Source organism: Enhydra lutris, unplaced genomic scaffold, assembly GCF_002288905.1.
Source record: "Enhydra lutris kenyoni isolate GAN:26980312 unplaced genomic scaffold, ASM228890v2 scaffoldscaffold13, whole genome shotgun sequence".
Lineage (NCBI taxonomy): Eukaryota > Metazoa > Chordata > Mammalia > Carnivora > Mustelidae > Enhydra > Enhydra lutris.
In genome coordinates this window covers 15,040,864-15,061,187 of record NW_019154097.1, presented here as the reverse complement: position 1 = coordinate 15,061,187, position 20,324 = coordinate 15,040,864, and the positions used below count along the sequence as shown (strand labels likewise).

Below are 20,324 nucleotides of genomic sequence, written 5' to 3'. Positions count from 1 at the left end.
TCCAGGGTCACCTGAAAGGGCCTCGGCTCCTCTTAAGTGACTACTGTACATTCTGTGGCCGATTACATGAAGGGGAAATTTCTCCACCCACTTTCCCCAAGGAGTCTGATCCTTGCCGTTGCGGAAGAAATCGCAGTCTGCTGGGAAGGCGGTGAGGTGCGGTGGGAAACCAGGAATCATGCAAACTGAGAACCCAGTTTTCTCAGTGCCTGGTATGCATAAACTAGGACGGTTATGGGAAATATTTGCATATATTGGTTTTGACTTTCTTGCAGACTTTGTTTTTTTCCTAAGTTTACCTTTTCAATAAATAATGCCTTCCCATGGTTCAAACTCCCCAAACGTACAAAGGGTACACAGGGAAAAGATTCCTTCCCACTCCCGTCTCCCAGCCGCCCAGCTCCCCACACCATGGAAGTACCACTAGTGGCTACTTTCTAAATTAGAAATAATTTTGATTTTCTTTCTTCCCTTTACTCATCCTACCAGAGTAAAGTAGGTTGTGGAACAGTTGTCGCTCTGTGTTACAAACGAGGAAGCTGAGACTCCAAGACTCCCTGATGGCAACAGATTCAAGCCCAACGTGGATAGGGCCCCGCAATCGGTCAGACCCCAGGTGCACTTGGCCAGGCTTTCTACTCACCTAATGAGCTCACTGTGTGGTTCAACGAAAGGAAGCCAGTCATAAATCCTCATCCAGAGTGAGTGCTTCCCCCTTCAACTCCCATCCCCGATTGAGCACTTTAGCAAGCCTGGATTTTTCGCCCCAGAGGCTTTTTATTTTTATTTTTTCCTACTGCAGAGCAGAGCTGATTCCCTGAGCAGTGGGAGGTGACCAAGCCAAGGACTGTCCCACCTACATGCTTGCAGCATCTGGAGCTTCTAGAGAAAGCCGGTGCTTGTGCAGCTGGGCCCCTTGTGCCTTCTCTCTATCTGCCCAGTGTCTGCCCTGAGGGCCCCAGGACAGAGGCTGTCTGTTTCTGCTTCTGTTTTTGCTACCTCTGCCAAGAAGCCTTTCCCAATACCCCTTGATAATTCCCTGATGCTCAGTTGAGAAACCTCCCCTTGGCTTTCATGGGCTCCATCCACCTGATCCTCGCGACAGTGAGAAAGGCACGAGGAATCCGAGACTCAGAGAGACCAAGCGACCCACCCGGGACTCCACAGCAGGCAAGAGTCCCCTTGAGGATGGACACCAAAGTTTTCTCAGGCCAGTTCCCAGGCTTGGTCTATGGCTCCAGGCCACCTGCAAGGACTGCCTGTGCCCTTTGCTTCTGCCTCTGGTGTTGGAGGCAGTACTCTACGGGGGCTAAAGTCATGGGTTTGGGGATTAGCAGAGGGCTGGTTTTGGCACTTGCCAGCTCTGTAATTCGGGACATGTTCTCTATTTCTCTAAACTTTGGCCAGCCAAAAAGTGGAGATGGTGAGCTCTGTCTCCTAAGGTCCCAGAGAGGAAATGAGGTCACGGACAGAGCATACTTGTCACAGGGTTTGGTTGAATGTCAGCAATGGAGATTTTCTATGAGGATTTTTTTTTAAGATTTTATTTATTTATTTGACAGACAGAGATCACAAGTAGGCAGAGACACAGGCAGAGAGAGAGAGAGAGAGAGAGAGAGAGAGAGGGAGGAAGCAGGCTCCATGCCGAGCAGAGAGCCCAATGCGGGGCTCGATCCCAGGACCCTGAGACCATGACCCAAGCCGAAGGCAGAGGCTTAACCCACTAAGCCACCCAGGCACCCCTCTATGAGGATTTTAAAAACTGGCTCATTAGCTCTGGTTCTCCTCCCTTGCTCCCAGCAGACGGAGGCCTAGGCCCACCAGTCTTTGAATGCGTGGCACTATTTTGCACGAGTGGCTGACATTTTGATCTGGGGTTCAAAGGGTGACAAGTTGAACAAACAAGGGAAAGGTTGCCAAGGCCAGCAGGTGTGAGGGTGCTGGCATTTTCTCTGAATGAAGGCTCTTGCATGTCCTTGGACCTCACAGGTGGCTGGAGGGGGTGTGGAGAGAGATAAGCCTGGAGAAGTGAAGAGGAACCAGATTCATACCAGGGGTGGGTAAAATGGAGAACAAAATTAGCTCGTGGCCTAGCAGGTCCACGACGGGGATCAAACCAGACTCCCATGTCTAAGATTATTTTAGGCAAGTTGGAAAAGTAATGGAACTTCCTGAGTGCCTCCAGCTACCCCACAACAGATTGGCAGCAAGAAAGAACTTTTGTTGTTGGAAGAACCCATCTGTTTCTCTGCCCGGTCGCAAGTTTTCCTTCTGGATCCCTCTGATTTCCCTAGATTTACCAATCTACCCTTCCCACTGCTAGGATAATTCCAGATAAAGATGATATCTTATGAATTTGGGAGTGGGAACACTTGGGAACGTTCAGTTACAAAGTCAGAAAGGTTTTGATTATTGAAGGGAAAGATCACACTAAAACAACCAGAAACAAAGGAACAAACAAAAAGCTGCATCAGCTTCATCTGTTTGCAACAGAGCAACCCAAGCATTTAGGTTTCTTCCTAAGGCCAACGGAGGGAAATTCTCTAAAGTTTACAGTGAGGGAGAGGTCGTACTTAGAAAATGACAACAGGGTGCCCATAATTTCTAATCTCACATAGAAACCAGGTCACCAGCACTTACTTGCTTTGCTGAACGTGACAGGTTCATCAGACTATTCTCAGGAAGGGAAAAATGTTCCTAAGAATGACCTAGTTTGCCCAGACCTTGTCAACCTGCGGGTAGTCTGGGGGTTGCCCTGAACACCAATAACTTAGTTTCTTTAGTCTATGCCTAGCACAGATAGAATATCGGTCCCCAACAGAGGTCCGCACCCTGATCCCCAGCCCCTATGATTATGTCAGAGTACACAGCAGGGGTAATCAAGGTTGACGATGAAATTAAGATCGCTGATTGGCTGACCTGAACATAAGGGGACAGTCCATGTAGGCCCAGTGTAATCACAACGGTCTTGATAAGAGGGAGATGGGGGTCAGAGCGGAAGGGCATGCAACAATGGCATCAGAGGCCTGAAGAGTGTGGCCGCAAGCCAAGGGATGTGGGTGGCTTCTAGGAGATGGGAAAAGGCAAGGAAAAATGCTCTTGAGAAAGGAGCACAGCTCTGCTGACACCTTGATTTTAATCCCATGAGACACCCTGACGTCCAGATCTGTGCGATAATGAATCTGTGTTTTTTTTTTTTAAGATTTTATTTATTTATTTGACAGAGATCACGGGTAGGCTGAGAGGCAGCCAGAGAGACAGAGGGAAGCGGGCTCCCTGCTGAGCAAAGAGCCTGATGTGCGGCTCGATCCCAGGACCCTGAGATCATGACCCAAGCCGAAGGTAGATGCTTAACCCACTGAGCCACCCACGTGCCCCACGTGTTATTTTAAGCTGCTCCTTTTCCAGTGATGGTTGCAGCAGAAATGGGAAACAAATATAATGCCCTTCCTTGCTGACGGAGGAGCGAGCCCTTTCTACCCACTGCAAGTCTCCTGCTTCTTCTGGACAGACGTCCCTGGGCTGACTCACATAGCTCCTGAACACACCTCCTGCATTCTTCCGTTCCAGCTCCTGCAGTGAGGTGTGATGCCCATGTCGCCCTTGGCCATGCATTGTCACCATGGCAGGGATCATCTGGGAGCACCCAGGCCCATCCTCAGGGGATCACCTTACAGGCGATCCAGAGCAGCACTTGCTGGGGTTTCCAAAGTGACGCTGTCCCTGCTGCCGTCACTTCAAACCCCACCATTGTCTATGAAGGAACTGGAAGAAGATTGCCTCTCCCACTCCATGCTTCGCTCGGGCCTCTGGTCTCAAGGGGCTGCTCCTTGTGTTCCCGGGCAACACAGGCAGCTGGGATCCCATGTTCTCCAGGGCAGGAGAGGGATCTGCCCGTCCCGGCTCTCCCAGAGGCTCTTGGCTGTGACCGCCCTGCTCCTTCAGCCTGATAGTGTCACGTCCACCAACTCCCTTTCCCCCTATGTGCATTCTCACCAGACATGCCAGATGCATTTTCATCCCTGCTAAGCCACAAGGAGGCCCTTCCACAGCCACAAAAGAGCTTTACAGTTTGACTTGCCCCACGCTGCTCCCCAATTCATGTTTCTAGACTCTTCGTTTTCTCCACAGTGAACTCGGCCACTGTGGAAGTTTTAGAACCTTGACTAGCCAGTAGGAAAGAGCCACTGAAATGCTTTACTCTGGAGAAGGGGGATCCCATCACCCCACTTCTCATCTGCGGCTGGGTGTGCTGAGCACTGAGCTCAGCACCTGCTCCCCCCCACAACCATGTGCCCTCAAAGACTTCTTTACAAAGAAGCCTCTTTTGGGGAAAGGTGAGGATGTGGCAGGAACTCAATGCCATTCCCCCTCCCTCATCCCATTATACCTCTCCCCCCTAACCTTACTTGCAAAGCTGTTCAATCCTCCTTCCTGATGGGCTCAGGAGCAGGCCGGGGTGACCCCAGACCCCAATCCAGTCCCAGACTCTGTGATGGGCCCCAGGTGGCTGCCTTGGCTGATAGAGAGGTCTGGGGGGGAAGAGGAGGGATCTCCCGCAAGCTGGGCCCACCAATCAGCCCCCGTCTCTGCAGCTGAGTCTCTTGTGGAGCTCTTTTGCATAATTTGGTTCAATATTTACTGAGCCAACCTCATTTTCTGGGCTGTCTCCATGGCCGACAGCTGCGAAGGCTGCAATTACGGCATTACTTGCGCGCAGGGAAGCCACCGCGAGAGCACGCTGAGCGGAGGCTTCCAAACACATGCAGCCCTAGGGGAGCCCCCGCCGTGGGCGACCCCATCCCCGCAGCTGGAACTCTGCCTGGGCCCCAGCTGCAAGCCAGCCTGCTCCCAGATGCGGCTGACAATAACAGCAACGGCAGCAGTAACAGTAAGCCTCATAGCCGGCTTCTGCTGGGTGCTTCGGGGTGGGCACTGAAGGGGGGATGTTGCTTCTCCAGGGCCACCCCTCTGGGACACACAGGGGAGCAAGGGAACGCAGGGAAGGATCTGAGAGCAGACAGGCAAACGCGGGTTCCCGCATCCGCTGACTCTGTCGCTGGCATGCAGGGTCATTTAAAGCAGGGGCTGATTGTGGTTACTCCCCAGCACCTAGAAATGTCTGAACATGGGAGCCTTTCAGATAAATAGGATGATTCCTGATTCTTGAGGGATGGAACACATTTGAGGCTTAGTTTAGACAGCCATTAAATGTGTAAAAACAGCTATCCCCAGGGCACCTGGGTGGCTCGGTTAAGCCTCTTACTCTCGATTTTGGCTCAGGTCATGGTTTCAGGGTCATGGAATTGAGCACTCCCTGGGCGTGCAGCCTGCTTAAGGTTCTCTCTCCCTCTCCCCCTCCCCCCACCTCTCCCTCTGTCTTAAACCAAGGAGGAAGAGGGGGAGGAGGGAGAGGGGTGAAGGGAGGAAGGGAGGGGGAAGAGGAAGAGGAGAAGGAGGAAGAAATAGTCGTCAGTTTGGTGATGATTAAATGAGAACATTTAAGTACACATGCCTAAAATTCTAGATAACACACGATTAAGGACTGTAGACTTCGTGAACTCATCCCTTTTCTAGCTGTATTGACCATGGGAATCGACCCAGACAGGTAATAGTTTCCTATGGATGGCTTGCGTCCCCTGATATAATAAAGTGGTTTTTAAAGGCAATAACACTAACCACCTTTCAGCATGCCTTGCCGATTACAACGCACCTTTTGATTAACGATCTCATTTGATTCTCTCTAAACATCCATGTCAATTACTGGAGAGCTAATATTCATTGACAGTGTGTCCATGCCAGACACAGCTCTAGATGCTTTGTCTTCAAAGATGATTCCCTTCATCTTCACAAGAGCCTTAAAAAGTAGGTACAGATGAGGGAGCTGAGGGCTAGGAGGTTAAGCCAGTGGTCGTATAGCAAATAGCAGAGCTCCAGATTGTCAGCCTCGGTGTGCCCTCTTTAACCACGAAGCAAGATGCTGTTCTCGTTGGTTCCGTGAGAAAACTGGACAGGGAATCACACAAAGGTCTCCCAAGTAAGTGGTAATTGGCAGAGGTGGGAGTGGAGGGCAATAATTCAGATCTTCGATTCCGAGCCAGCAAAGCTCCGTCTCTCTCTGTCATTCCAGAGCAGAAAGGTCATGTGCTTTCAGTGGGCAGCTGCCCCTGGGGCTCAGGACCCAGAGCAGACGCACAACACATGACAGGGGGCTATGTGGTCTGTGAGGTGGCACAGACGCACAGGAAAGCACCAGGAAATGTCTGATGGGTGAAATCAAAACAAGCACATGACTGAGTGGAGGTGGGAGTTTTCTCCACACGCCAGCAGAGAGGAGACGCAGGGAAAACAGTGAGCCAGTCAGTAGGTCACATTCTGGGGCTGCCCACACACACCTGGGGCGGTGAGCGGTCCCTGAGGGGTTTATCGCCACAGAGCCTTTGTGGGAACAGCAGGCAATGAGGTGGACAGGTCAAAAGTTTACACTGGAGAGTCCAAATCTGTGGGACACTACATGCAACATAGTATCTTGGTTTGATTTTGAAACAGTAAAAGGATATTGGTGGAAAGCCACATAAAGCCTGTGGTTTAGTTAATGGTAATATACCATTAGCTAAATTAACAGTGTTAATTTCTCAATTGTGACAAGCCTAGAACGTCTGTGCAAGATCAGAGGACCCTGGGTGAAGGGTGTGCAGGAGATCTCTGTATTACCTATTCCTGAAAATTTTAAATTCCAAAAGTATTTTATAAAACTGGGACGCCTGGGTGGCTTAGTCAGTTAAGCGTCTGCCTTCGGCTCAGGTCATGATCTCAGGGTCCTGGGATCAAGTCCGGCATCCAGCAACTTGATCAGCAGGGAGCCTGCTTCTCCCTCTCCCTCTGCCACTTGCCCTGCTTGTGTGCTTGCTTTCTCTCTCTGACAAATAAATAAAATCTTTTTTTTAAAGTTATATATATATATATATTTAAAGATTTTATTTATTTATTTGACAGAGGTCACAAGTAGGCAGAGAGGTGGGCAGAGAGAGAGAGGAGAAAGCAGGCTCCCCAAGGAGTGGAGAGCCTGATGCGGGGCTCGATCCCAGGACCCTGAGATCATGACCTGAGCCGAAGGCAGAGGCTTTAACCCACTGAGCCACCCAGGCGCCCCTGACAAATAAATAAAATCTTTTTTTAAAAGTCAAAAAAATAATTTTATTAAACTTTTTTTTTTTTACATCTCCAGACGGAATCTCAATTCTGTCCCATGCCATGCAATCTTGACTGAGTCATTTAAGCACTCTGTGCCTCAGTTTCTTCATTGGTGCACACAAGCATGGGGATAATAACAGTCCCTGCCTTTGAGGATCCATGACACTGAGCCTCATCCGGCCCTGGAAATGAGTGTTAACTGTTATTATTATCAGTAAGGTCTGCTTTCAAGTGTAAACTGCATTCCTGGGTTGTGGTTGACATGGGGATGGCTCCCCACGCCCCCTAGCTTCAGTGAGTAGTCCTTCCCAAGGTCATGTCCTCCCCGAGGCAGAGTGATGGGAGGGGTGGTGTAAAGGCTCCATCACTTAGGCCAGACTGGGGGACAGCTCTGCCCAGCAAGCCTTGCTCCAGGCCTCCCAGGGGACAAGCCAGGGTTTTGTCAGGCCTGCATGGCAGGGGACTTCCCTAGCCCAGTTCCTCACAGTCCTCGATCCCTGATCCACATCTTGCCCCCACCTCCATCCAAACCCCATTTCATTGTTTTCTTGCCAAGATCCTTACCTGCTGCAGCTGGTGCTGGGAGTGGTCCAAGAAAGCAGGTGGTTAGAATGGGGGCTTGGGAGCTGTATTATCCCCCCTCAGCTGGCAGGGAGGACCCCATCACTGGCTTGGGGGGAGAAACGCAGGCACACCCTAGGGAAAGGTGGTTCTCAACTGTTAGAACATGTAGCGGTGCTGGGGCGCCTGGATGGCACAGTCAGTTAAGCGTCTGACTTGGTTTCGGCTCAGGTCATGATCTCAGGGTCCTGGGATGGAGCCCCGCATTGGGCTCTCTGCTCAGTGGGCAGCCTGCTTCCCCCTCTCTCCCTGCCTGCTTCTCTGCCTACTTGTAATCTCTCTCTCTCTCTGTCAAATAAATAAACGAAATCTTTAAAAATTTTTTCTTTAAAAAAAAAAAAAACAGAAATATAGATACCATCCCAAACTTTTCTGATATCCTTGTTTTTAACTGCTGTGACTTGCTGAATCAAAGCAGCTGAGTCTGATATAAGTTCAATGTAATTTCCTTCCAGAATTAACTCGTCTTTCTGGGCTTGAGATGCTGAACAAGCAACACCTGGCCTCATCTGAGTCCTGTGGACATATTCCAACAGGAGAACCATTTTCCTGAATAACAGCGTTGATGGAGAAGTGAGCATTCCCAGACCTCATCTGGTAAGGGAAGCCCAGTAGAACAGGCCTTTGGTCATGTCCTGTACGTACTACAGATAGTGCGAACAGTAGCCAGTTCTTTTCTTTTTCCCACCGTTTGTCAGCTAGGAGCCTCTTCCTTTTCTTTCCAAGGAGACTTTCTTTCTGATGACTTCTACATCGATAGGACTGAAGCCCTTTTGCAGGAGGCTTCCCAGGAACCGCGCATCCCTTCAGAGTGATGTTGACATTTTCTGGAATGTCGACAGTCTGATTGCTGAGAATGGTCTTCATTCTTGCAGGAGATTTGGCAAAGAGAGCTGTTTATATTCCTCTTATCAGTTTATTTTTTCCCCAGCATCCAAAATCTTTTTAATAACAAGGCAGGATCTGAGGTTAGTTTTTGTAGCCACAATGGGCCAGTTGGTCTCCAGTGCACTTGGACTTCTGGTCCTTGGAGCACTCACAGGGACTGGTGGGGTTGTGTAGGGTTCACAGGGCCTTGCTGAAATGCCTGTACACCTCTGGGCCCTTTCGAGGATCAGAGAACAGGAGGGTGGCACAGCCCTTGTGGGAGTCTGGGGCCAACTGGTTGAAGGTGACAGTCTTGTTCCTGGCCTTGATGTGGTTCATGTGTGTAGCGTATACACCTTTAGTTTGGGGACCTCTGGGACACGTACATCCCCCACTGCAGATCCTACAAGCACAGTTGTTTTGTCTTCCTGGCAGCAAGCTTCATCTTCTTGGGCATCTAGAAAGGAACAGAGGCCATCAGTTAGTGCATCAGTTAGTGCAACTCGTGAACAACCTCTTCAGCACAAACCGGTTGAAGGTAGAGCTGGTTTGTTCTGCCAGAGATGTGTGCAGATTTACCAACAGCCTCATAGACGTCCTGGCTCTTGGGCTCTTGTGCCAAACCTTTTGGTCCCCGTTGTGGTGGATGTCTCCTCCCAGGATGGTGCCTCCTGCTCAACCAGGTCCGTAAAGCCCTTCTATTATTTCTATAGTTTTATGTTTCTCATTTAGGTCTTTAGTCAACCAAAGATAACTGAAGACACACACATGATTAGGAGCCTTTATTTTTGTCTGGATAGAAGACAGCTTCCCAACACCATTTACTGCTGATTCCATCCTTTGTCCATCCGTTCTTGATGTCACTTCTTTCCTACAACAAGCTCTCATGGATTGTTAAATCTGTTTCACAATGTCATGTTTTCTTCCATTTTCTGCTTTGTACCCTGCCTGCTTCTTTGGCTATGGCTTCCTAATATGTCTTAATAGCTGGTGAGGGAGGTGAGAGTGAGTGATAATTATTATCACTGCAGATGAGGACACGCAAGCTCAGACAATCTAAGTGACTTGACCAAGATCACATGACTAATAAGTGCCCAAACCAGGATTTGAACCCATGTCTGCTTTATTTATTTTTAAAGATTTTATTTATTTATTTGACAGGGAGAGATCACAAGTAGACAGAGAGGCAGGGGGAGAGAGAGAGAGGGGGAAGCCGGCTCGCTGCTGAGCAGAGAGCCCAACGCGGGGCTCCATCCCAGGACCCTGAGATCATGACCTGAGCCAAAGGCAGAGTCTTAACCCACTGACCCATCCAGATGCCCCAACACATCTGCATTATTTAGAAGACTGGGCTCTTTCCACTCCTCCAGGCTGTCTTCAGAGCTGTTTTTGACCCTGGGAAGAAGGAGAAGAGGTTGGGTGGGTATTTTGATTACACTGGCTTCATGCTTCTGGCCTCAAAGGAGGTCACGTTTCTTCCCAGAAGGAAAGAACATTTCTTTTTGGCTCCTGGAACCAAAGGATAAGAAGGCTTATCTTTGGGAGCATCCAGTAGGGTAGAGACAAGCAGCCTAGAGCTCGGGGCCTAGAGAAACAGCCCTTCAGGGAGTGGGCTTCATGCTTCCTGTCCTATGGCTGCAAGCAAAGGCTGAGAAACCACAGAATTATCTGTATCTTTTTGAAAATAGATCTGACCATATCGATCTCCCCTGCTGAAAACCAAATGGAGAAATGACACTACACGCCCGCCCACCACCACCCACCGAGAGAAAACAAAACCCGCCGTGGCTCCTCAATGAAGCAATAGGGTGCAGAACTTTTTTGTTTTTTTTTTAAAGATTTTATTTATTTATTTGACAGACAGAGATCACAAGTAGACAGAGAGGCAGGCGGGGGGGGGGCGGGGGAAGCGGACTCCCTGCCATCCCAGGACCCCGGGATCATGACCTGAGCCGAAGGCAGAGGCTTTAACCCACTGAGCCACCCAGGAGCCCCAGCTGCAGACTCTTTTGTGTCTGTGTTTCTTTTTAGTCAATAAATCTTTTTTTTTTTTTCCCCTAATAGAATTGCATGCAGGAGGCCCAAATGTAAAACAATAAAGTGTGGCTTTATTAAGTGTAGATTTTTTCTTCTTTCTTTCTGTGCAAAATGTTGGTTTTATTAAAGCATGCATGGGCAGAAAGAGCTGCCTAAAAGTGTAGCTTTTTTTTTTTTTTTAAAGATTTCATTTATTTATTGGACAGACAGAGAGGCAGGCAGAGAGTGAGGGGGAAACAGGCTTCCTGCTGAGCAGAGAGCCCAATGTGGGTCTCGATCCCAGGACCCTGGGATCATGACCTGAGCCGAAGGCAGAGGCTTTAACCCACTGAGCCACCCAGGCGCCCAAAGTATAGCTTTTTAAAGCCTAAAGTGTAGATCTGCTTAGCTCCCTCCTGGGCCTAGCACCCAGTAGGTGCTCAGTAAATATGTGTGGATTTGATAAGTAGGCTTGAGGACCTGTCCATGAAACTCTTTTGGAATCCACTGTCCTTGAAGTCAAGCATGAACCTCCACGACGGCACGTAAATGCCTAACTTTGGCCTTGTCCTGAATTAACCTCCCATCTCCTAGACCGACACCAGAGCCATGCTAATCAGCTCACCATGCCCAAATGTGCCCAGTCCTTTCTTGTATCTGTGCCTTTGCAAAAGCGGTTTTCTCAGCCTGGAGTGTCTTTTCCTCCCATGTCTCCTGCTTTGTGAACCACCAAATCTTCGTAACCCAGCTCACACATCCCCTGCTCCATGAAGCCTTCCTTGATTTCTTGCCAGCTACCTGGAAGCCCCATCTTTGTGCTGATTGTGCACCTGCTGTCATACTTGTCATGGCTGCCAGAACTCTGTCCCACAACTCCTCAGGGCAGGGTTCGGGCCCTTTGTCCCCATCCTCAGTCTAGCATTCAGTCTCTTGGTGCTCAACGAATGCCATGTGAATCAACGAATGAAGGAGGGAATCAATCCATGAATATGGAGACACCAGTCAACCCACTGGAGGTCTGCCATGGGAAGATCCAGCCCAGGACAGCCCTCGTAGAAGGACCACAGGAGTCAACACCCAGCAATGTGTGGCAAGCCCCAAGAAGGTGGCTCTAGCTATGTCACAGGCCGGGAGGGGTAGGAATCTATGAGGCTAGGTTCCTATGAACTACAGCTGTGAAGTGGCAGCCAATCAAGGGTCGGTTCTTGCAGGGGTAGGGGCCTCTTCCTGCCCGAGGGCTCCTCTCTTCCAGCACCCACACGCCCCTCTCTGTTCATCCCAGTCCTGGGCCATAGAGAAATCACTTCTACCTTCATAGCCTCTGGACCGCCCTGGGGAAGAGCCCCTTCCTCATTCTAAGTCCCGAGTTTCCTTGGGCATCTCGTAGTTGGCTGTTCATGGGCAGATACCAACAGCTCCTTTCATCCAGGAGAACTTGCCTGAGGCTCCTTCCCAGACAGTGATCCTTCTGGAGGTCTTGGGTCCTGACTTATTAATCATTCTCTCTGCTGGTCAATGGGGGGCCTTGTGCTGGGCGTCTTAGAGGCTCAATGAATATCAACAATGCAGCAGATCTGTGGGAACACAGAAAGGTCACCGAAACCATCAACAAGCTCTAGCCAGCCCTGGAGCAGGGACAGAACCATGAGGAGCTCCACTCCAAGGGGACACAATAGTAAATGGCGACACTGTGGTCTGCTGTATACATGGGTATGCTTTCAGTAAGCACCAGCCTGATGTCAGACACTAGTTGCTGTGGTACATGGTAATGTCTGGCTCATCAGACTGTTGAAGAGCAAGTATAAAGATTCCCATTTTTTAGATGAGGAAACTAAGGCTTACAGAAGAGAGATGACTTGCCCAAAGTTTCACAGTTCAATGAATATCAGAACTGATATCAGATCCCACATCCCTCTGCTACAGGAAGCTTGAAAATAAGGCCATTCCCTGGTTGGTTGGTTGGTTGGCTGGTTGTTTTCTTGGGTGAGAGAATCATCAGAGAAGCCTTCATGGGTGTGATCCTTAACTGAGCCATTATGAAACCCCTTAACTTTGGTTCATTTATTCAACCACAATGTATTGAGCACCTATTGGATGCCAGGCACTAAGAGTACTTAGTGCCTGGATGAATAAGATACAGACCTTCTCTGAAGGAGCACAGGGTCTAGTGATGGGAAAAAAAAAAAAAAATCAGACAAAGGCAAAGCTTGTATTGGTGGCAAGTGTGACAGGACAGTCCCCAGGAGGCTCTCCATTCCCATGGGGGATCATAGGAAGCTCCTACAGTAGTCTGGGGCATCGTGGGAAACTCTTTGTCCAGGGTGGAGGGTGTGGGAGACTCTCCAGCCAGTGTGGGCATCATGAGAAATTCCTGGGCTAGTGCAGGAGATCTGGTGAGGCTTGTTGGGGAGGGGATATCTGGGCTGAATCTAGAAGGCTGGATGGGAAAGCAAGGGAAGAAGTGCGAGGAAGACCCTAGAGCAGTATGTGCAAAGGTCTGGAGGCCAGGCCTTTTCTGTAGGCCCCGAGAATAGGTGGACAGACAGCCATTGGTGTATGTGTATATGTTCCAAGCCCACAGTGGGAAATTTATGAGGCCTCAGTCAATTCCTGGGGTTTGTGCAAGCCCAACGTTGCTCAGAATTGCATTGTGAAACTTGAGATGATTAGTTTTGTGAAGTTGTAAAGAAAGGGACACCAAGGGGCGCCTGGGTGGCTCAGTGGGTTGAGCCTCTGCCTTTGGCTCAGGTCATGATCTCAGGGTCCTGGGATCGAGCCCCACATCAGGCTTTCTGCTTGGCGGGGAGCCTGCTTCCCCCTCTCTCTCTGCCTGCCTCTCTGCCTACTTGTGATCTCTCTCTCTCTGTCAAATAAATAAATAAAATATTTTTAAAAAAAAAAGAAAGGGACACCAAAAGGTTGTAAAAGCATTCCAGGCCATAGGAAAAGAATGGCCCTTTGGTAATGTTGTCTGTTCACTTCTTCTAGGCACCCTCCTCTACTCGGGGGCTGTAGGGGCATCTGCTTGGAGAAGCCACACGGTCACATGAGGGTCATTCCACTTCGAGTTGGAAGGTGGCTCTTGGACTGGGTCAGGGACAGACACAAGGAGCAGGGAGTTTCAGGTGATTCGTAGCCCCTTGGAGGGGCCAGCTGTTTGGTTGGTTGGGTTCTGAAGGTGAACAGCCTGATTTTTCTTCTTTTTTAAAAAAGATTTTTAAAATCTATTTGACAGAGAGAGGGAGAGCTCAAGCAGGGGGAGCGGCAGGCAGAGGGAGAAGCAGGCTCCCCACTGAGCAAGGACCTCGGCTATGTTCTAATGGGAACTTGGCAGATGGCTCATTCGGAGACTGACTTCCTCATCTGCCCAGCAGCTCTCCATGGGGACTCAATGAATCAGTGCAGATAAGGCTTGTGCCCACGGTCCTGCCAGTAGGTTTGGTTCCCTTCCCTCCATTCCCCTGCATGGCGTGGGCACTAGAAGTCCAGAAGGGCTGGGTTTTCTAGCCTGGCATCTTCCCCTCCTCTCTCTGGATGGGTTCCCCACAGCTCACTTCAACTTTTCCATGACCCAGAAGAGCTGGTTCCTCCTCACCTGCCTGGCAAGCCCCACTTCGCCCTCCTACCTGAAACACAGGATGGTTCTCCCTCACCACAAGGGGGCATGTGAGGGCATGGTGGAGGGTGGTCACCTTTCCAGCTTGTTCTCTGTCAGGTCCTGGCATTCTCCCATCCCTTACCTGGACTTTTCATTTTACTTTTCCTTTACGATGTCAGACCCTCCCTCCTCCCACCCCAACCCCATAGCCAAGCCTTCAATGCACCATTTCTAACAGTTCCCTTGTTAGTGGTGGAGGCTGAGCTCCTACTGCCACCGATTGGTATGGCAAGTTTTGCTTTTTTGGCTTTGACCCAGTGTCTAAAAAGCAAATGTCCAAATAAGTAATAATTATGCTCAGAGAGGCATCTTTTGTATGCTACATGCTCAGAAAGTAGAACAAGGAGACAGTCCTCTGCTGGTTCCTGGGCAGGAAAGCCTTTGTAGAGCATGTAAAGTGAAGTGGGTTGTGCAGGTTGGACAGGAGTTCCCACAGGAGGGAGGAACACTTCTAAGCAGAGAGAGAGCCCAGCATATGTAAACATGTAGAAGTGTGGAAAGGCATGGGTGATGAGGCCCGGCTGTATTGTGGTAGAGAAGGAAGGAGACAAGGTGAAGATATAAATTGGAGCAAGCTGGACTGCAAAGGGTGTGGGAAGTCAAGCAGAAGAGTTTCATGTTTGTTTTCCTGAAAGTAGGAATGGAGGGCAGTATGCAGAGGGGTCTCAGAAAGTTCCAGAAGTCTGATAGCCCAACCATGTCTCCAGCAGACAAGAGACAACACTTCACCGGTGCCCCATGCACCTTCCCAATGGTTTCTGGGTCACTTAACTGGTGAAAAGTGGAAAAACCACCACCTAGAGCAGTTCTCAAACTTCCTGCCCTTAGGACCTCTTTTCCCTCTTACAAATTGTTGAGCAGCCCAGGACTTTTTGTTCATGTGTGTTCTATCTATCAGTATGTACTTGATCAGAAATTGAAGTTGAGAAATCTAAAAAATATTAATTTACTTAAGAGAAACCCACATGTCAAAATTTTAAGAAAGTCTTCATGAAAAATAATTATTTTTAAACCATGAGTGAGAAGAATGGTGCTGTGTTTGGTTTTTGCAAACCTCCTTGTTGTCTGGCTCAGCGGAGGCCAGGTGGATGGCCACTTCTGCTCCTTCGATCTGTGGTACTATCGCAGGTCACACAGCCTCTGGCAAGCTCCACTATGTGCCTCTGAGAGTGGGAGTGCGAGCAGCAAGCAGAGTCGCAGGGTTATTCGAGAAGTACCGCCAACCTCACAGATGCCCCCTGTGACTGGCCCACAAGTTACCTGTGAAGAACTGCTAGTCCAGCGAAGCCAGGCAGGTCACCAGAGGAGCAAAGAGCTGTCTGAATAGCTAGGAGGAATCAAAACAAAACAAAATAAAGCAACATCACAGGAGGAACAGACCTAAGGCTTGGACACAAAGAAGAGACGAATGCAAGGCAGTGTTACCTTGGGTGATTTGGGAGCTAATTGACATCAGTGTGCCTCTTGGCTCTGCCACATTGGCCTGATTGACCTCAGCTGGCCCATCTGTAAAATGGCAACTAGTACAGATAAAGCACTTAGCACAGGGCAAGGCACCTGGTCTTGTTAACTCTCTCCTTTCGGGCCAGAATAGGACTTTGTTAAAACAGCATTTGTTTAGGAGCTAGGAAGTACATGTGAGTTTGTGGTGGGCTGCTTTTACTTCTGTAACACAGATCAGATGTGGACTCCAAATGAAAGAAAACCTTGAAAACTCTGATGTAACAGCATAGCTGCTAGGATGTGATGTGGCTGTTAAACCTATCAATCTCAAATTCAGGGTGCATTAATAGAGGTATCAGGCATAGAACAAGGGAGGTAAGAACTCCTCCTACAGTTCATACTGCCCCTCCCTGAAGTATTTCCCTCATCAGTGTGGGGAAGGGACTTGCCATAATACATTAGGTGAAGGATTTTTTTCAGCATCTACAAGACTTGACTAGAGGGTGAGAGGTGGTCGGGGAGAGATGATCACTTTTTTTTTTTTTAAAGATTTTATTTATTTATTTGACAGACGGAGATCACAAGTAGGCAGAGAGAGATGAGGAAGCAGGCTCCCTGCTGAGCAGAGAGCCTGATGCGGGGCTCGATCCCAGGACCCTGGGATCATGACCTGAGCAGAAGGCAGAGGCTTTAACCCACTGAGCCACCCAGGCACCCCAAGAGGTGATCACTCTTGAAAGGTTGACAGAGTGACCCACAGAAGTGACTAGAGCCTGAGTCTGACCTATGCTGGGAAGCAGAGGGGTTTGACAACCACTAGAGTGTCTGAAATTTAAGGAGTCTGGGCCTGCAGTAAGGTCACATCACTAGAAGTATTGAAGTGGAGGCTAGAGGTCAGGCATGAATGAGGCACTGCGCTTGATCACTGGAGGGCACCCACAGACCCCTTCCAAATCCAAGTTCCTGTGTAGCTGGCAGGCTGGAAAGACTGTCAGAGAAAATGGAAAGAAAACATGGAGAAGAGAGTCCCTAAGGATGGGTGAGAGGACTAGTCGCCATTTTGCAGGCAGGTTGGCTGCATTCTCTGCTGAATTTTATCTGGAGATGAGATGTACCTGCTAATTGCTTGGCCTGGAACCTGATAGGAGAAAATTCAGCATCGCTCAGAAACAGTTCACGGAAATTAAATCTTTCCGTGCCTGAAATGCCCAATGTTTGAGCCATGCTGCCCAGCTGAGTGGGAAGCCCACCGGCCTTGTGCAAATACAGTGAGAATACTAACGCAGGGAGGACAAAGGCACCGTATCAGACACTCAGCACTATTGGAAATAACTCAGCCACACTCAGTCCTCTTGTGGCAACCTTCAAATCACTGGAGAAAGGTGGAGAGCTTCTTCCAGACTGCAGGGTGGGCAGTCGGCACCCACATCAGAACACAGGCCTGGCCTTGGTAGGGTGTCCTTCCATCCAGCAGCTCACTCGAGAAAGGTTCAATGTGCTGGTTGAGGAAATCAGACACAGATGGAGAGAGGCATGGCTGATGTCACACAGCTGGTGTGGGGTATGAAAGCAGAAATCCAGGCCTGATTAGTCCAGGTCCTGACCCCCACGTCTCTCTGACCTGGCTTTGGCCTGGGATTCTCAGGAGAGCAGCTGTTGGTCCACTCTCCACCTGAGTCTCAGATGGAGCCCCATCTGGAACATGTCACCAGCTGCTGCTGTTGTCTACAACCAGCTCATGGATTGCGTCAGGTCTTCTAGAATCTGCTGCAAGGGTCCCTAGGGTGAGGACACAAAAACAGAGCAGCCTTCAGGATATTGTTCACAGTCCCTTAACTTTTTAGCTTTTAGAACAGAAGGGGTAGCAGAAGGCACAGGAGAGCCCAGAGCTCCAGGAGAGAGGAGAGACGTCCTGACGAGGTGTTCATGGACCATGTGTATCCAATATTGACTGGGCATCTCCTTTGGACTAGCCCTTCACCGGGTTCTGGGGATAAAGAGGTGAGAGGTACGGGTTTCCAGGAAGAGGTGCCTTGTCTAGTTTTGGATGTGTATTTGCTGAATATATGGATCACGGAAGCATCTCTGTCAAGACAGAGATGTGACTAATTCTTGGGGGTGGGGAGACTGGAGACCACAGAGAGCCCAGCATGGGGGCTGTACTCCTCTACCCCAGCCCGCCCCTCCTGCTGCCTCCCTGACCATTGCCAGCACCTAAAACGCACACTGGTCCCAAGGAGAAGACACTGGAAAAACTCACGCATTTTAACTCCATGTGCTAACATGTGCTAAGACATCCCAGGGCATTTAGCGATTGATCTGGTGGCCCAATAATGGGAACGAATAAGGCCTTCTTCTCCAGTGCAGATAGGTGCTATTACTGGAGTGCTGAACTCAGAACTTCTCTAAATATGCTATCACCTCCATTTAAGTCCAGTGAAAAATAACATTTAAAATATACATGTTCCAGCTGTGGAAAGAAGTGGCTACACAGCCAATGGCTTGGCGCTCAACCAAGAAAGGAGCCCGAACGCCTAAGCGGATGGGTTACGGGCTGAGCATGACGAGAGCCAAGCTGTTCAGTGACCAAGGAAGGACTTAGAACATGGGCAGTGAGAAGCTAGAATGGGCCTTGTGGTGCTGGACTAGCATGAAAAGTACCAGTGTGAACTTATCAATATTTGTATGCAGATGCGGAAACAGACGTGCAACTGTGTGTGCACGCACGTGTGCTTAATTCCTACGTTGAGACTCAAGTAGCAAAGAGCACACCTAGCACCCAGTGGCGGTTTCTAAATACAATTTCCACTGAAGGAACATGGTCTCCTTGAAGAAATGGCGAATCCCAGGGCTGTGGCACAGGGAGGACAAGAGCCTAGAACACACACAGTGTTGTGCCACAAAGGAGGGACTCGAAAGAGTGATAAGAGCAGGCCAAGCACAGAAAGCAGCCCTCAGAAGGCACACAGTGACAGAAGCTGGGACAGTGTGCCCATCAACCCCTCTACAGTAACGGATCATATACCCCTGGGTAAGACAGCGATCTGAGCCCATACTCACGCAGATTCTGAATGGGGGAAAGAGAACGCCAGGATCCAGGAGATTGCTAACTAATAAACGTAGAAATTATGCAATCTGAAAATCACTTGGCAACCATCTTAGTAGTAATTCAGGCAAGAAACATCAGTGGATACTAAAATGAATGGGCCAAATTTTCAGGAGAAATAGGATATTCTGTCTCAGAATACCTTATCATAAAACACTTACTAAATACAAAGGAACAATGAGTAACTGTCCAGTAGAGAAGCTAGGCAGACATCACCTTCCCTGAACGACCAGAGTGAATCAAAGTGGGAGAAGCTGACACTCTGTGCCGCCCTCATGGGATGCAGTGAAAAAAAGCAGCTTTTTTTGGTTGTTTTGTTTTTTTTTCCAAAACCACAGAACTGGAGTCTATTCATGAGGAAACAACTAAACATACATTGAGGGCCATTCTAGAAGGCAACAGTCCTGTGATGTTAAAATAAAACAAAATGTTAAGATCATGAAGACCAAGTAAGGACTGAGGAAGGTATAAAAGTGGCTTGTTATCCTGGATTGGGTCCCTTTACTACAAAGACGTTTACTGGGACTCCCGCACACTGAAAAAGGTTCAGGGGTGGGGTGGGGGTGAATGGGAGCACTTTGTACTGTCCTGGGACTTTTCTGTAATACATGTGAAATTATTTGCAGGTGAAAAGTTAATGCTCTTTGCAAAAATGCAGACAGGGTCTAAAAATTTTACCATCAAAGTTAAAGACATGAAAATATTGAACTTCCCTTTAGTTTTCTTAGAACTGGAGACAAAATAAAAATTAGCAAAACAGCTATCAAACCAGCACAGGCAGGCCTAATTGACCAAAAATAAGTTTGAACCCTCCCCACCCCAAGACCTCCTAAAAGTTGCAAAAACCACTCCAGGGTTCCTTTTTTTTTTTTTTAAAGATTTTATTTACTTATTTGACAGAGATCACAAGTAGACAGAGAGGCAGGCAGAGAGAGAGAGAGGGAAGCAGGCTCCCTGCTGAGCAGAGAGCCCGATGCGGGACTCGATCCCAGGACCCTGAGATCATGACCTGAGCCGAAGGCAGCGGCTTAACCCACTGAGCCACCCAGACGCCCCAACACTCCGGGGTTCCTAACATTGTTCAAGACCTCCACCTGAGCTGTTCCAAGGCATCTCCAGCCCCAATCATTCTCATCCAGTTTTTGTCAATCACTTTTGAGTAATTTACCAAGTATCCTTCTAATCCACTATTGCAGGCAAATTAAAACCCAGATTGGCTTCTACAATTTACAGCCAAACTTTTAGGAGCATTTTTTTTTTTAATTTATTTGACAGAGAGAGAGAAATCACAAGTAGGCAGAGAGGCAGGCAGAGAGACAGGGGGAAGCAGGCTCCCTGCTGAGCAGAGAGTCCGACGCGAGGCTCGATCCCAGGACCCCGAGATCATGACCTGAGCCGAAGGCAGAGGCTTTAACCCAC

At 49.1% G+C, this 20,324-nt stretch overlaps 1 pseudogene; it reads right to left on the bottom strand.

The window, feature by feature from the left end:
• Nucleotides 1–8,682, bottom strand: part of LOC111146235 — a 57,927-nt pseudogene extending 49,245 nt beyond the window's left edge.
• Nucleotides 8,683–20,324: the final 11,642 nt, after the last annotated feature.